Source organism: Strigops habroptila, chromosome Z, assembly GCF_004027225.2.
Source record: "Strigops habroptila isolate Jane chromosome Z, bStrHab1.2.pri, whole genome shotgun sequence".
Lineage (NCBI taxonomy): Eukaryota > Metazoa > Chordata > Aves > Psittaciformes > Psittacidae > Strigops > Strigops habroptila.
The window spans coordinates 74,161,091-74,178,208 of NC_044302.2; the positions used below are offsets into that span (position 1 = coordinate 74,161,091).

At 45.7% G+C, this 17,118-nt stretch overlaps 1 protein-coding gene across 1 annotated transcript in view; it reads right to left on the reverse strand.

The window, feature by feature from the left end:
• Positions 1-16,797, reverse strand: part of LOC115600916 (KN motif and ankyrin repeat domain-containing protein 1-like) — a 107,983-nt gene extending 91,186 nt beyond the window's left edge. Inside the window, exon 1 of the mRNA XM_030470376.1 lies at positions 16,664-16,797. The gene's annotated coding sequence lies outside the window, so the exon portion shown is untranslated. The remainder of the gene's footprint in view (positions 1-16,663) is intronic.
• Between the last annotated feature and the right edge of the window lie 321 nt (positions 16,798-17,118).

The window sequence follows — 17,118 nt, forward strand, 5'->3', positions numbered from 1 at the left end:
GCTTCAAATCGGAGACCAGGGGAAAAACAAGGTACTTCAGTTTTGGGTGTATTTTGTTCAAATGAAATGTATTTTTTAAAAAAAAGAAAAAAAACCCCAAAACACTCTTCTCCTATATATCAAAGACAAGGTGTCAGTCCTTCATAAATACTGGGACTGCCTTCTTGAATAGTCATCCACAGCTACATCCTGGCAGGGACAAGAGGCAGCATGCCACAGCAAGTGCTGCTGTAACAGCCACTGCGAGGTGATATTATCCATCCAGTACCTCACTGCCTTCCACCCTGACCCCATCACACACACACCTTCCCCAACATGACCTCATTCAGCTTCATCTGCTCGCAGCACACAGCCTCTAAGCAAAGACCACCTTGACGCGTGTTTGCAGCTCACACTTCTCCCACCAGCACTGCTGCCTCCACAGGAACACACACTGGCCCTCAGCAGTAGCAACACCCTGCCGGCCTCACTGGGAAAGAGGGAATCCCAAGCACAGGCTCTCACACCTTCTCTCCGTGTTCCTTCACAGTGTGGCATTTCCAGCCAGGCACACACATGTAAGCTGTGCACGCTGCAAAGTCCTGCCTAGGGGTCTTACCCTACCGCGTATTTGCACTGCACAATGAGCGCTCCTAAGTCCTGCTATTGGCACAAGCCCAGAGAGCAGTGCAGGGGTGAAGTCACAAATTCACAGCCACACAGCCTCCAAAGGCCGAGGCAGTGCCAAGTGACATGCAACTGTCTTTCAGAAATGGAGGCACAAGCGGAGGCAAAGAGACAAATCACTGCAAACACGGAAGCTTGTTTGCTGGTTGTAGAGTTGTACTGGGACATAAGTCAGAAGGCCTTCTCCTGCCCATTCCATGCAACTACTGTTGCACCTGGTCTTATTTCCAAATGCAATGTCCAATAGTCCATGCAGACTGCTCTATGAAGTTAGTCATGCCAAGCCCAACATGATTTGGGCGATATCCAGAAATCACTCCCATGCCAGGGGCCACTGGTAGTCCCTGCAAATATCAGACAATATTTACATCTGTGTCAAACCCGTGGTTTGGCAAAAAAAAGTTAATTCAGCCAAAAGCGCTTTGATCCTCTGACAAATCATTTCCTGATTCAAGTTGAAACAATACAAAGGACTTTGGACACCAACCAGCTGTCACTCTTGTGTTGTGAGCTGGCACTAAAGCCCACACAGCCAGAGAGGAAAGATTTAGGTGGTGGGAGGGGAGCAAATGGTCCATTTGCATTCACAGCATGTGAGAAGTTCCTTCTGGTGAAGCAGTTCCTTCTCTTGCTACCTATCTGGTGCAAGCTGACAGAACAGGGATCCATCAAAACTCACGAACAGGCGAGCAGCTGCAGGACACTTGGACAGCACTGAAATACAGCAAAAGCTGTTGGAGGTACTACAACCAGGGGGCTAAGAGATGTTTTTTCTTTGCTTTGCTCTCCCAAGGATGCTTGGACACTGACCAATCTCCATAGGCAATGACCCCTTTGTGACCTTTGGGCCTGAGCTGAGAGAGAGAAAAAAGAACAAGAAGTGAGCTTAAAGATCTGAGACAGCAGCTGGGAAAAGTGAAGGCAGAGCTTAGGTTTAATAGCCATCTCCTTTTGTCCCGTTTAAAATGAAGCATTCACACACAACCTAGAAAACAAAACCAAACCAAAATTATGCTATCTGCTAGAAGAGTGCTTTCAGCATCCTCCCTCAGATTTTCTCTCAGTACAGATTTATTTTCCTGCGATGCTACTAGCAAATATAACACTTGGCAATTAAAAAGAAATGTAGCCTGGGGGGAAGCCAATTAGAAGCGTAACTTGCTACATAGTTCTGGTATGATGAACTATTAAAAAAACATTATTAATTCAAGGTGTTGAAAGAAACAGTTCACAGAACTAAGTATTTTCTTCCAGACTCCATCCTCATTTTAACTGATGTGTTTTATTACCAGGCTTTGAGAAACTGATTTTACAACCTTATTGAATGAGCAGTTCATAATACACTAGCCAAAAAAAGTGACTGGCTAGCCATTGAGATGCTTTTGATGTTTTATTTTTACTACAGGTGGCATGGAACTGAATTCCTGAAACTTCTCCTTGTGACAGGCTTGTTACTTTTCTATTATTTCTCATTAAAGCAAGTTTTGGTGGCCAGACAACTCTCAGATGTGCTGCTTGACTTGCCACCTGCCTAGCTCCAACTCGATCTGTGTCTTCAAACTTAGCAGCACAAAGGGATCAACTTGATAAAAACGCATGCCTGGGCTTTGAATTGCCTAATGCCAGATCCAGAGTTGACATTACTCCAAGTCTCCCTCATGGGGCTCTGTTGTGATGCAAATAATGTACAATCCCCAGGCACAAAAAAGTCATTAAACTGGAATTAGGAGTTATAAGTAACAGGCAACTTCATGGAAAAATGAGGGTTAAAAGGAACGCCTGTGAAAGATGTGCAAAGAAGAGAGGAAATGGCTGTTTACAATTACCTTTCATCAAACATAAGGAAACACAGGTACAAGGACAGCCTGCCCTACTTCCCCATGCCTTGCATCCACTGTCACCCTTCTCCTCCCACAAGCCTGATGGACTCTGCCATCCAGCCCTGCCTCGTGGGCTGAGAGCACAGACAGCATTTTAACACTGCAGCCTCCTGCTCAGCCCGCCAGGCACATCGGTTGGCAGACAAGGCTAACACCAGCAGCAAGCCAGCTCTGCTGTGACCAGGAGCCAAGGCCAGCCCAGCTCCAGCCAAGCTCCTAACAGCTCCCCAGATGCTGACCAAACAGGGAGTTGAGCAAGCCGGGCAAGAGTAGAGGAAACACCCTCATGGTATTAGGTCAAGAGTTGAAACATCTCAATGACCTGCACCTTTCACCATGAACAGTTCTGATGAATGTCAGAGCCACACAGAAGAGAAACTCATCTACCAAGTAAATAAATAAACAAAAATCCAGCCTCTGATGCCATTTCTGCCACTCCAGATAGCCAGCAAGAAAAAACGAAGAAGGGTCTTCTCCCTTCAGGCAGAAATTAAACCATGACTAAAAATGAAGTTTTCAAGAAACAATTAAGGAAATATATGGAGCTATTTGAGACTTCCCACATCAGAGAGAAGTAAGCATCTCAGTCTGGCAAGAAAAATAGCATCCCTTTTTCATGGTAAGATAACCAGGAGTATTCTCTGCCTGTAATGCCATCTTCAGCACGGACCATTATTCACCTCATCTGACTTCGGTCCCCATCAGGCCATCCAGGATGAATTATAAGCCAGTCATGGAGTACAACAGCTTTTTTCCACAGTAACAAAAAAATTCACAAGTAATGTACAACCCAAATTGTGGATATTCTTCACCCAGAATGTAGGCAGCCCTGAAACAACCAGCTCCCAATTAACAGGCTAAAAGTGAAAAGAAATCAAAAGGTCAGTTCAAAAAACCCATGCATAAATCAGGCTTGAAAAGTGTTCACAGCTAAGAAAATACCAGATTCCTGCAGAAAGCAAGAGGAGCTCAGGAGAGCAGCCGGCAGAGCAAGCACTTGCTCTGTGCTGCAGGCTCAGCCAGTCACAGCCCATGGCCAGGGGAGAAGGCAGCGAGGGGGCTATCCTGCAGCCCACACTACCTAGCTGCAAACAACTGATGCTGGAGGGTACTCATAAAAGCACCATCACAATGTATCTTTTCCCAGGTTGGATTCTGCTCTGTTTCTGAGAAAATGACAAAAACGCAAGTTCTCAGACTCACAGGGACAAAACAAGGCTTTTGCCAGGAAAAGTTTCGTAGTATGTGTATCTTTTATTAGATACATACAAATTTTATTTGCAATGCTGAGGCTTGAACTTGGTACCAAGAATAGCCCAGTATGTCATCTTTTTCCACTTCCAAAGTAAAAACATCTTGTAAGACTGCAGCAGCTTGAAATCGTGGTAGTTGCCCACTGCTGCCGTTCTACAGTGAGAGGCAGCTACGTCTTTTTCTCCCCGTCCTGATCGCCCCACAATAAGAAAAGGAATTTTTGGCTGGCTCATCACTTCGTCACTTCCACACATGCAATAGCCCCTTGGGACAAAGTTCAAAACTAGCAAAAATTTAATGACAGGATGAAAATGCAAAGTGAAGAACAGTTTCTCAAGAAAGTTTTACTTGTCAAACTTTAGACAGAGGAGCCTGAATTCTGTCAGGGACAGCTCTTTCACTTCTCCCTTTTATTTTTTCCATTTTCTTCTTGTTAACCTCCTTTTTTGTATTGCCTTAAGAGACTTTTGAATAAACAGAGCCAGCATTGAGGGGCAGGGTGAAAGAGGAGGAGCAGGCACAACCTGACAGGCAGTGAACAAAGCGTGCGCTAGATAGAAAAGTTACAGGAAATAAAAGCAGTCCAGAGAGCCAAGACAGAGGAATAGCAAAAGCATGAGAACAGCTGAGATCAGAGATGCTTCACAGACATGTCTGGGCAAACGTTCAAGGCCATGAGGTAAAACTACCAGAAGCCAGCAGTTACACCGTCTTCTGCAATAAGTTACATCTTCTTTGTACTGCAATAAAAACTACTGCGAACATCTCCCAGGAGGGACCCACAGGCAACGCCACAACTTCACTCCAGTGACTTGTTCAGAGCTGTGAAAAACCAGCTCTGTTAGACATCCAGGCCCCCCTTAATCCCTCTTAATAGGCGGCTGATAATCAACCTGGCTTAAGTGGTCAAGATGAGGCAATGGGCACAGATGGGACAATGAACTCGCAATCTTAGTCAGGAGGGTGGTTGGCTATCATGGACCAGTTAGAACTGTGCATTGAACATGGTTAACCTCCAGTATCAAAACCAGTATTTCTAAGGGATATGTCAAGAAGCCACATATCTCCACAGTACAGTCAGAAGCTTCCCAATAACTCTCCAGAATTACAAAACCAGCAGGAAACTTATTTACATTTATCTCAGGACACTGTGCTGAAACCCACATCTCCGTGGGCTGTTCAGCCACCCCGCTGTAGACAACTCACTCTGTGGCAAGTCAAGCAGGTGGGGGAAGTACCATTTCAGCTATCTGACTTTAATTTACCTCTGCATGCAAGTCAAAACCACCTCAGCCAAGGCCAAACTCTGTCTAGCAGAAGCTAGGATAATATACTGCATTTAAATCCTCACCTGCAAGCCACCATTACTTTAATTAGATTCAATCAAATCCAGGTCTTTGCAGTCTAGACATGGTTTAACAAGTGCTTTTACGTAAGTAATTAATTGTGAGAGAATACAATTCTTAAAGGAATTAGATAACTCATCACACTAAGTTTTATATGGAGCTTACCTTAGTTTTGGCAAAGAAAGCCCTACTGGATTTTGACAAAGGCAGCCTAACCTAAATACTCAAGCATCAGTCCAAGCAGGATTTTAGTTGAAGAAGGAAGGAAAAGAAAATGTATCTCTTAGAGCCTAATGCTCTTCCAAAGTTTAGCCAGCCACAAAAGGCTTTCTGTTCAGAGCAGAAGCATTAACATTACAATTTTGTAACACAGCACAGAAACAGGAATCTTGGTGCAATACAGAATACAGACTTCCATCCCTTACTTTGGCCACTTATGCAGCCTCTATACTACTCTGAGTTTTAGGCAAAGTCACAAACATCTATGCAAAGGAGAGAGAAAAGGGACATACAGAGTACCTACTGCTTCTGGCCTACTGTACAGACACAATGGTCACATTTCCAAAGACCTCCTATAGTCACCTATTTACAGAAACAAGCTTTGTGACTTGACAATTTCTGCGTTGAAATCAAGGTGATGAGATGCTCCAGCTCCACTGAAGTCAAACTGACTAAGCTTTAATATATATACACAAAATGGCTGTTAGATGACAGAAAATCCCAAGTGCCAGCACTATTGTGCTGCTAGCTGCACATAAACTTTATTGCTATTTTTCATTTGCTTAAAAAAAATCTCTGGCAGTGTTGGTAAGACATGGGGAGTATCAGCCCAGTGCTTCTGAACACTGGGTGTGTAGGGAAAAGGCCTTACACACCCAGCTAGCTCTTCTGCAGAGTAACACTAGTATCACAGGCCAACCTATCCTCGTCCTCTTGCGTACAGTTACGCAAGAATGGCTGTAACTGGACATCGTAGCAATACAGAATTAACCAGTTCAATTAACAGCTGTACTTGAATGCACCAGTAAGTGTAAAGCAACCCACAAATCACCTCATTTTTACTCAAACAGTTGAAGAGATCTTATTTTCTGCAGGAGATAGGAGACAACCCTGGCTCACTTTTGTGATGCAAATTAGCAAGTTGCTTGGAGGAAGAGGTGGAGAAAAAAGCTTTTAACTGAAATGACAATGAAGCTTCCTCCCTACACAATAGTCACAGAGACACCAACACCCACCGAGACCCCTCCAGGACTCCACGCTGTACTTCTGACCATGCACAGCTAAATCTCTGGCCCCTTGACTGTGCACTATCCTCACTGCTGCATGTCTGTCACCTTACTCACCTACAGTCACCGAAAAAACCTGGAATCACCCAGAACTGGCACTAGATGTGTTACCCCCTTGAAACTAGGGGATGTAAATCATGATCTCCTATGAAGATGTAGCTACAAGGAAACTCCTTTGCCAAGCTCACAGCCTCCAAAGCAAAACACCATCCCAAGTGAAAAGTGTCTCATGAATGTGAGCTATGTGGGCAGGGGGGCTCTGATGGATATGGAGGGAGAAGAGGAGCAAGCAGGCTGCTTTCACAACTAACAGCAGTTTCCTATCCAGAGCAGAGGACCAGCAGAGCCTCATGGGCCTTCCTTCGCTCCATCCACGTGCACGCACAGGCACGCTGACACATGCAGAGCTTGGGAATGTGAGCAATGTGGACCGGGGGCTTTGCTGCCTGGGAGAGAGGGATGGGAGCAGATACAAGGGAAACACAACAAGACCAAGAGGCAGCGGGGGCTGCAGGTCTCCCTTTAATAGTGGGTCTGTGAAGGGGTTGCAAGGCTTAACTGCAGGCTGCAAACCAGCAAAGGGTCCCTTCTTGTCCCACACAGCCCATGCTTGTGGAAACAAAACTTTAAATGCAATAAACCTGTCTGTCATTAATTTCTACCAGCTGAAACAAACTCCAGGTCCCCGGTTTTGGCCAGCTGCTGACATGAAAAACATACCAGCATCAAGAGTAATAAACACATGCACTTAACACTTCCTGAGCCAGAGATTTGATATTCAGCTGTACAAGCCTTTTCTCCCCCAGGCTAACAGAAGATGGAACTGCTGCAGATAAAACAGACGTGAAACCCTCCCAGGTCTACTCCATCCAAAATCAACAGTCCCTTAGAGCGTGAAGAACATATTCAGTCACCTGCTATTTTTAAGGTTCTTGAAGAACTCCATTTTATTTCTACCCCCTTTTCTTGGTCCACACATCTTGGTCCAACCACAAGGTCTGAGGATGAGCCCTGCCTATCTGGCTGGTGCTGCAGCTCACAGGAGGGGCTCAGGGCACTTCCCACCACCAGGTCCCGCCGGAGCGAGCACCGACTGCATCTCCTCCTCAGCATGCCTACTGCACAACTCGTGACAACCGTGATGTGTGCGCCAACACAAAGGAGGGTTTGTTTTCCTTAAACTTCCCCAGCTGAGCAGGCTCCCTCTCAACAGCCACCAGCATTTTTGTTGATGTGACCAATCTCACACATGGCTTTTAAACATGACAGAGGACACAAGCAGCAGCAGTGACGGGGTGAGAAACTGCAAGAAAAACAGAAGAGATAAAGACTGAGTGATAAATCACAGATAGGATCAGAATGGAGACTAAAGCAACTCCCACTCCACACATGGGCACACACATCAGAGCCTTTGTCTACTCAAAGAAAACATGAGTAAAACAGCCCACAACACTGCAAGAACAAAGTAAGAAGCATGCATTAAGTTTGTCAGCCCAGTTAAACGATGCTGACAAGACACATAAACTGCAGCTAATCATGCCTACATCATTTTCAGCACCTCCTGGTTTCAGAGAGACTCAATCCCAGGGTCTTCTTGCAGGTGATTTTTAGCTCATCTGGGAAAATAACTGACTTGCCATGCACAGGAAAGATCTGAGCAGACTGCTGGTAAAGTGGAGAAAATGGTCAGTAGCTAGCATTCACCCAAAAAAAGAAAACACTTCAAGAGCTTACCATTAAAAAAAAGGCAAGTTTAAGAATGTCAATACAGCATGTCAGGAAAGAATGGAACTTAAACTAAAAATATCTCCATGTGTTGCTTTTTCTAAGTCTTAAGATTAGTCTGGGATAAAGACTGTTGTTTTAAAAGCAAAAGTGTTTACTGAAAAATGTGAAGTGTGGGTTTAAAATAATACTAAAAAGCAGCTTAATTCTAATCCCACTCATGTAAATCCCCACTGAACACCTGAAAAGAGACAGGTGACTTTTAATGCCTTGAAAAAAAGAAACAAAAAACTGACCTCCCTGCTCAAGAACGCTAAAATACCAAACCTGGGTTTTTTTCCAGCAAAACTCTCCATGGGATAAAACTGAGAAATTATAGTGAAAGTGGAGACTTTCTGCTTTTTTTCTTGTTTGCTGGAGAAAACTGAAGATCATGAACAGAGTTTGGAGCAACTTTAAAACTTACATTTCTAAAACATCCGCACTGTGAATTGGTTTCAAAACTGAGTGACAACTGCTCTTCACTCAGCAAGCCCATTTTTGGTTGCTATTCTCTACAAGATAAGATGTTACTGCCAGAGGGACAGAAAGCTGGAGAAAACAGAGCAGGTTTAAAAGACCAAGAGAAGGGCTCTGAAAAGCACAGGAGCTATAGAGATCCTCCTTCCATGCAGCTGTAAAGTCCTACCTTGGTATAGCTGTATCATAGACTATAACATCCATATGCAGTTTTGACAACTGTTGTCCAATTTCTTAGGATTTCTCCAGCCATTCTGCACTCATCTTTTACTTCTGTTCTCTGGTGCACTTACATGGCACAGAACAAAAAAAGTTAAGCCTAGACTGCCAAAATTACTTCTGCTTCCTGTCCCTGTTTGCCCCAGAAACCCAATTACAAAGTTAACTCATGCTAATGGAGCCTGAAGGGATGTGCACTCATGCTCAGCTACATGACAAGTCACAATGAATGAACAGCCCTGGTTCACCAGGATTTTCACCCTGGTTTGGTAACTCAAATGTAAACAGTGCACACTGAAGTTACCTACTGCAGAATGGCAGATACATCTTGGTCTATGTGTGGGTAATTGGAGTGAAAAGTCAGATTCCAATAGATGAGTCATTACCCATAAAAGCACTCTGCTCAAAAAACCCAAACAAAAACAAACAAACCAAAAAACAACAAAACAAAAAACCCCAAAACCAAGGGAAAAAAAAATAAATCTCAAAACAAACCCCACACAGTAGGCCTAACCCCAGCATCAGTTTCTACTCTGAAGAAAGACTCAGCTCAATTAAACATCTTTTCTCAGCAGATATTTTGCTGTGTCTATTCAGGTTCAACCACTCAACAAAAAAAAAAAAAAAAAAAAAGCCCCCAAAGCTCTGCACTAGAGCAGCCCTCTAAAAGCAATGGGAAGTCGATTATGTCTTAATATATCAATACATATCAACCTACTAAAATTGCAAGGACACCAAAGAGAAAGAGTTGAAACACTCTACCTATCTACTAGCAGCTGAGTTAATATCAAAGCACCAGTGAGAAAAAACCCAAAGGCTCAAATTGCCTTTGCCAAGCTGCAAAACAGAGAAGACCCATCAACTTTTTCGTTCCAATTTCTCTTCTGTCAGAAGCCTGGAAATCAGAGACAAATTCTGCAAGGTTGTTTAATTTAATAATTATGCATGGGTCATGTCCCCATACTTTTGTCTCATAATCAGCATCTTGACTGTCCTTTGGTACTTTTTATACTTTAATATTAAAACATTCAAAAGCCAAAAATAGAAAGAAAAGCTCTCTAGTCTGAATCCAAAGATTATTCCTCCCTCCCCCTTTCCCCCAACCACTGCACTTCTTGGCAAAACTCTCCGAAGAAATACTGAAAAGCCACATAAAACTCATGTATCTTTCCTTCTCTGTCCAAACCAGATTAGTTTGGAGCAACTTTCAGAGATTCTCTGCATCACCATATGCTGAGACAGGGATGAAAAGAGTAAAATTTGCAGAGACCTAAGTATTGTCTGAGGTCCTTTGGGTTTTTTTGACGCAGCTGTTCCAAACCAGCTCAGGAATGAGCCCCCATCCTCTTCTCATTTAACAGCTCATGAAATGAATGAAAACATTGTGAGGAAGCCCCACCATGCACAGCCATGTTTATGCACCTAAACAAACACATTCAACCTCTGACATTGTCTCACTCCAGGGGAGACTCTCAGCCCTTAAACTGGGAAACAGTTGCAATTTTAAAGTGAAAGAGTCAGAATAACTCAGGGGAAATCTTTGTTTCAAACTAAACTCTTCCATCTTTGAGATGAAGAAGTTGCAGACCAGGGGCATGAACGAATATGAAACGCAAGGCAAGGAGCCTTCCCAATCCCACCTACAGAGCAGGATGCTTTTGATCTTCATCTGCCAAGATGGTCCTAATGGAACAAGTTGTACAACAAGTCACATTGGTTTCCAATAGTTCACAGAAGCAGCCTCAAGAAGCAGTCATAATGCCATGATTTCATGACTAAGAATTTCTGACATAACCTCGTACTGCCGCTGATAAGCTTCCCACTGTCTCCTGCTATGCTGGCACTGCCTGTGGGATGCTATGCACACAAAGAAGAGCTGGGTGGGGGTGCATTTTAGCACCTTTGTTTCCAGCCAGATCAGTGCTCAGATCTGTTTTGTCCCACTGCCACATAAATATCAGCACCATCGCAAAGAAGCTGTCAGCCAAAGTGCAAGAGAGGAGCCCGCTGCTTTCAGCCAGGCACAGATTTACTGCCTACCTGCAGCCTCTGTAAGGCCCCTGTGGCAGAGGCAGCTGCAGTCAATGGGGAAGAACCAGGAGGTGCGGAGATTCAGACAGATGCTGAATAAAACAGAAACCATTCTGACGCCACTACAGAATTCATCATACAAAATCCTCCAGGTCAATCTGGGCAGCATCCAGCCCCTTAATAATGACACTGAAGAATTGGGAAGGGATCAGAAGTATGTAGAATTCATGAAAAAGGCTTTGAAAAAACACTCCAGTTTTGAAAAACCCAATCAAGCGGTATTTGGAAGGATCTGGGGAATTATGTAAAATAATGAAAGGCACATAAAAGCTAAACCAGTGTTTCTCCTTACCTCAGCAATGAGGAGTGATTGAGCTATTTAATTAGGAAGCTGAAATGTGCACACACACACACTACAGAAGTCATTGTCACTGCACAGCAGCCGTTAAGGCTACTAGCTGAGTACAGCCAAGAGAAGGATTGGACACTTGTGTGAATAACAGCCCTATTTGGAGCTCCATTCAGGAATACCAAGTAAATTATTAACATTAAAAAAAACCCCAAAACCCCAACAAAAACACACCCCAAAACCCCACAAAAAACAAAAAGCAAAAACTAAGAACTTGGGGCTTAAAAGTCAATGTCCACTAAATACAAACCCATACAAGACATTAGGTAAGGGACAGATTAGCCTTCATCAGTCCTAGGTGTATGAATACTGCACATTTCTCAAAGCCTTTAGTACAAAACCTCCCAACACAAAGTAGCCTTACCAAAGCTGGTGCTTCTGACGATACCAAGATTTTGTCTGTTTTCACCTCCTCTGAAAACACAGCACCAGCACAATCCAACTCCTGTCAGGGCACTACTGCTTCATGTAACTGCACTGGTGACCCTCTGGGCAGAGGAGATGGTAGACATCTAAGAAAACCCCAGGTCCTTGGGACGAGGTGTGGGCACATGTGTGCAGTGTAGAACTCAACAGTAATGCTGGCACTTCAGCTCTGCAAAAGCAGGTGCCGTGAAACCCTTTTGTATTTCCTCAGCATCTCCCAACAGCTCAGGGCACCCACAGCCAGGAAGGGCATCCTCTGCTTCAGAGCACTGCCACATGATGAAGCAGGCTTAAGAAACCACCAAGCCAGAGCTGACCAGGATCCATACTGGGAAGTGTGGTGCTGTTAACATTTGCCCAAGACACACAGCGAGGTGTCCCCACTGCCCTCTTGGACATCAACAACCATCACCAAAGTCAGAGATGCCTATACCTGATGGCATAAACACCTGCAGAGGAGATGGAGAAACAGCCTGTATTTTGCACAAAGACTTCTCTCATTGCCATTTCTTCCTCCTGAGCTCTGTGTGCCATGCAACAATATCCCAGTGCTTCAGGACAGCACAGACACCTCCCTCTCTGAGGAATGGCACGGAGGCACCATCCTCAAGCCCAGAAACAGGCTGGGACACCCCCACCACCCAACCCCATCTCCATCGGCAGGACATTTTCTGGAGACATATCATTTCAGGGAAACATGGTTACAACCTTACCCATGAGGGCAGATAAGTGGATGTAGTTTTTGCTCCTGTGTGCAATAGGGAGCCTGTACACTGACCGAATGCGGGAACACCAGTTTGGCTTACAAAAATGATGCTTACTTTGACAAATTTGCTTACCCACAATTAAGCTCCAACTGTTCTTGTTGGACTCCTCCATCTCCAGTCTACTCACACCTCTAAAGAATCAAAGGGACATTCAAAACATGAGTTCATGACTCATGCTTAATTGTCAGCTGGCCTTCCCCAGTACAGCTCTAATTAGAAATCAGAAACACATTTTTGAGCACAGACACAAAAAAATTGGCATTAACTGCCAAGGGAAGCCTGTGGGAGCATTTTAAGTCTAATAGGCTGCCACCTTCTAAGCTGTGCTTTGGCCAAGCTAGTCATTGGGCTTAATGCAGGGGTAAAAGCCTGGGGCCTGTGACAGCCTGGAAGCAAGATCAGACATTCTTGCCACCCATCCTGAACAACAGAAGTCTCTTCATTACTAGCAAAGCTAAGAAAGCATTAACTACAGTATTAACTACAGCACCTTAAAAGTAATTTCCTCTTTTCCTCATCACAGATAAGTACATCTATAATGCTGACGAAGTGGCTATCGCCATATACACGTTTCTGCTACATGCACAGTTTGCCAGGGAACCTTTGGCAAAGTTCAATCTTTGGCTGTAAATACAGCCTAAACTTGTATTCAGATTTAACTACAAGTCTCAACACTGCTGTCATGATTGCAGACACAGTTCCCTGAAGTAAAATACATGGGCAGCATTCAGAGTTCGAGAATGAGCTAGACATTAGAGTTCACAGGACATCACTGCTAGGGGTTATCTGCATAAAATATATAAACTGCAAAAAAATAATCAGTTATGCTGGTTGTTCATTCTTGATGTGTATTACCACTTCTTTTCAGGCCCCAGTCTTTTGACAGCTGTGAGCAGCCATGTAATTTGCATGTTATTTCCCCTCAATATGTAGCATCTGTAATAGGAGCAAGAGATAATTGGTATGCCAGACCTGACAAGCCTGAGTGGTCTCCCCGATTTCTCCATGAGATGCCTCAATACCTTTTGACAGGACTGCTAATTATTCAGCCACACAGATACTATTAAGATACTTAAAATGAATCACTTCTTGCTAGAACCAAACACGTTACAAGTTTGATCATAAATCTGAATCTCTAGTCAAGACAAACTGATTTCAGTGCTTACGTAAGGTTTATAAAAAGATACTGTGACTTCTATGTATTTTCATATGTCTCGAACAAAAAACTTTTCAAGTAAATCCTGTAAAAAGAAAAATACAGCTGGCATTTCAGCCATCTGTAAACTTGATTTACTGCATCTTTAAGAAGTTAGGTGGAATCAAAACTTTTCACAAGTTGTTCATTGCTGCTTTGCACTGCAATTCCACACAAACGTCTCATCATTATGATAATACAGTTATTAACTTAACACTTGTCATCTCACCACAACCAACAAAATACTTAGATAAAATTCATATGCATGCATGTATATACAGACAAGCTTTCAAGCCACTTCACAAGTTCTGTGTTTCTTCCCTTTCTAAAGGGCAGGAGCAAGTTTGGGTGGATCAGACAGTCCAAGCAGTGGTGCCTTAAACTTCTCCTATGGCCCATTAGTCAATTCCATTAGCTAAATGACCAGGGAAAAAACCCTCCTTCTCCATGACCTAGCACTACAATAGGTGCTGACTCCACAAGAAAATCTGCAACTGTCCTCAATTAACAACCCATTTCTGACAGCTCTTCACCGTGGCTCAGCGTCATTTGCAAAAGAGAATCTTCATTTAGTCGTTTTCATTTCACTTTCAGCATCTATTATTTAGACATACAGAGCACTGCAGAAACTGAGACCGCAAGCTCTACCAGAGGCTTACAAGCCTGAGGAAACTGCCAGTTTGGAAATGGCAAACAGACACTGAGGGGGAGCAACTGAACAGACTCATCTCACACAAAAGTCTCGAAAAAGAAAGTTTGTGCTGTGAGAAATACATCCATAGCCAGTTCTGCCAAGGAGGCAGGGTTTTTAGACACCTGCCAAACTGCCACCTAAAAACAACCCACATCTAGTTCCCAGTCTAAGGACACAGTTTTATTCCCAGTTTCTCCAGTGCAATTTTAAAGTAAAGCCTCATCTCCAAAGAGAGCAGGCACTGGGGACTTCCATATAGGCTGAAGCATCACAGAAGTTGTCACCAAATAACCTAGAGTGGTCATAAGTAATTCATTTAATGGCAGTATCATGTTTGCCACTAGAGAACCATCCACCGCAGCTAATGAGCTTCCATCTAGTCAGAGCTCTGGCAATAAAAAGCAAAAACCTCACTGTGACATCAGACAAATGAAACACAGAGTCCAGTGTAACATCAAACCCCACTGAGCACACAGTGGGCACATTCTGAGGCGCACAACAGCCTGTACCCCCCTACACTTCTGCCCAAGCCGCTCCCTGGCAGCTCGAGTTGCAGCATTGCCCGGAGCTGCTGCCCCCAGCACCAGCGTGCCCCACATTTCCCCACATCCAGCACTGTGGAGGATGTTCATGCAACAAGCCCCCCCCCACACCTTGTACACAAGAGCTGCAACCTCTCTCTCTCTCACTCAAAATAATGGAGAAAGGTCCTGGGCTTCTCTGCCGCAGGACAATACCTCTTCTTCTGTTGAGGAGGCAGTTTTGGGCTAGCACCCCATTTTACCTAGTTACCAATGAGACAGGTTTGCAGTCAGAAGAGAGAGAAGACTTCAAAGATGCTGCTTGCAGCAAGTACTGGGTGAAGCCCCACTGCTGCCAGCCACCCCCACTGTGCCCTGCTGGCACCCTTTGGAAACTGACTCCAGACCTGAACACCCAAGCAGCACTCCCAAGGGCTTGAAACCGCACCTGAACAAAAATGTCAAGGCTTCCTTTGCACACATCAGGCACTTAGTAAATTAGTTCAGCCTTTCTGAAACTCACATTAACCTGATCAGCCTCTTCTCACTTATCTAATTTTCCTTTCTTCACAACATGCACCCACAGAGTCTTTAATCAGATCCAGTCACCCCGCCAGAAGGGGTGAAATAAAAGGGTAAGATACATCCAATATTTTTAATCAGCAAATTGTCATGGCCACATTTCTTGGCCAGACAAGATGCAAGGTTGTCAGCTAAGCTACAGAACTGCCAGATGGGCTCTGCTATTAAAATTTGAGAGCTTTAATTTAACAAAAGCACGCTACACCTGACCTTAACATCAATACAAGAAAGTTAAACTAAGCTTGGTCTTACGTGAAACCCGGGGCCAAGGAAGTCACAGGTAAGTCACTGTCATTACTGAGGCTTGCAATTATGCCTGAATCAGTTTTTACGCATAACTATGTATCAAGCTATAGAGCCTCACAGTGTTCTTTGTTTCAGGAGTAAGATGGTTTTCAAACACTTCAGGATGTCTTCAAGAGCTTTTTGAGATCCATGAAGAGCAGCCAAAGTTACGGCATATTCACAGGTTGACCATCAAAGCCCAAGACCCTTCCCCCATCCCCAAAAAAGTTCTCTGCTGCCTTTTTACAGCGCCAGCTCATCAGTTAGACTTTATCCAAGGCAGCCCATTTAAACAAAACACCGATGAACACAACTCCCGCTGTGGATGCGACCCTGCATGCCGGTACCCGCTGTCCCTCCTCTGCCCCGCGCAGCTGCTTCCCCCCTCCGGCCGCACGTCCACCCCCCGCCGAACAAGGCGGCGGCCGGGTCGAGGGGAACCGCCGAGACCCGCGGTGGGCACAGCGCCGCCACTCCGAGCAGCAACCCGGCCGGCGGAGCACTGGGAGCGGCAGGGCTGCGATGCACCTTCACTGCTCCTAAGTAGAGACGGGATGCAGCGATAGACAGAACACTCCTGTATCTGTGGCCCCCACCCCGGGCAAAACCACGCTTTTTCACTGGAACCGCGAAGCGGGTACCGGCACCAACAACTCCGCGATGCGCTCATGTACCGCTGTACCCGGACCGCCGTCTTGCCGCCAGCGGGGCAGCGCCGCGGCAGACCGACCGAACAACCGCTCCCCGCCCAGGGCCGGGCCGACCCTGAGGCTCCCTGGGGCGGGCTGCTCCCCCCGGCGAGAGGAGCAGCACTGCTGCCGGCCCCCGCCCGACTCGTCTCTATCCCCCGCCGCTCACCTCCGGGCTCCGCGCCCCGGGAGCAGGAGGCCCCACCGCGGCTGCCGGCGGAGCGGTGGGCAGGTGATGGTGGGCGCCCAGGAGCCCCGCAAAACTCCAACCACCCCCGCCAGCCCGCACTGCTGAGAGCCCACAAACTCCTCCCGCAGCCGCTTTGTACCCGCCGGCGGCCCGCACTGCGGCTGCGCGCCGCCCAAAATCAACACGGCGCGCTCCAACCCCTCGCCGGCACCTCGGCTCCCCCCAGCCCTCCCCGAACAGGGCCGTCCCTCAGCCAGGGCCATCCCTTCGATCCCCCAGTAGTGCAAGTCCTCCACCGGCCGCCCGGCAGTGCCCCCGCTGGCCCCGCAGTCCCCCAGCACTGCACTCCTCGCAACTCCGTGCACCCAGCGGTGCAACCCCTCTGCCCGGCCGCGGGAGTGGGGGGCAGTTCTGGGCTCGGGGTTCTGGGCGGC